Source organism: Propithecus coquereli, unplaced genomic scaffold (genome assembly GCF_000956105.1).
Source record: "Propithecus coquereli isolate 6110/MARCELLA unplaced genomic scaffold, Pcoq_1.0 Scaffold353, whole genome shotgun sequence".
Taxonomy (NCBI): domain Eukaryota; kingdom Metazoa; phylum Chordata; class Mammalia; order Primates; family Indriidae; genus Propithecus; species Propithecus coquereli.
This window is the reverse complement of record NW_012149208.1, coordinates 843,651-844,588: the sequence shown is the minus strand read 5'-3', so window position 1 is coordinate 844,588 and position 938 is coordinate 843,651. Positions and strand designations below refer to the sequence as shown.

Genomic DNA, 938 nt, shown 5'->3' with positions numbered 1-938 from the left:
TAATTGTCAACATTTATTGAGTACTACTAAGTGCTACACACCATGCCAAATACTTTACAGGGATATTTTATTTACCTTCTCACAATAGCCATACAAAGTAGGTGCTCAGGGTATTCCCATTTTATAACTGAGTATATTGATAGTTAGAAAGAAATAATAAGCTTTTCAAGTTTACACAGCTATTATGGAGAAGAGCCAGTACTAGTACCCAGCATATTCTTATCAAGGTCCATGTTCTTAGCTTATGGCATTATCTATGATCCAGTGAGAAGTGACCCTGAGAGCTTAGCAATTTGAGGGTTTCACAGAGTCTATTCTTTGGAACTCTAATGACAGGCGCTTTAGAAGAGGGTATTTCCATCATAGTTTTGGAAAATCTATCTCGTATATACCAGTACCCGCATCTTGATAGATAGAACACACATTATCACATCAAGGATATGCAAAGTTTTAATTGAGGAAGCCTATTTAACTTTGCTTAACCCAGAAATTCCCTAACATATTTGATCATACAATAATTGTTTTGACATGTCATATTAAACTTGAGCTCAAAACAATGTTGGGAATCAGGAATTCAGTCTGTTTCTGTCATGGAGGAAATTGAGGCCAAGAAAAAGTATTTGATTCAGGACCACCCTGGGAGCTATGGACAGACAGGACCAGAATCCAGGTCTCCTACTAACTATAGGCTATTTCTTTCTAGTATACCATTACAGGCTCAAAATCCAATAAAGTCATTGTTTTAGTGATCGGTTACTATGTAACAAATCACATCCTAATCATGTTAAAGCAAAACATTTATCATCTCAGGTAGTTCTTGCTTAGGCTGCTGTGAGGTTAGAGTCAAACTGTTGGCCCAGGTTGTAGCCATCTGAGGGCAAGACTGATGCTAGATGATCTGCTTCCAAGATGGCTCACTCTAGTGTTTACAGAATTCC

General features: G+C 37.5%; 1 protein-coding gene across 1 annotated transcript in view; it reads left to right on the top strand.

Moving 5' to 3' along the window:
- The window catches only part of DDX46 (DEAD (Asp-Glu-Ala-Asp) box polypeptide 46), a 90,940-nt gene that overhangs the window by 66,926 nt on the left and 23,076 nt on the right, over positions 1–938 (top strand). The window lies entirely within an intron of this gene.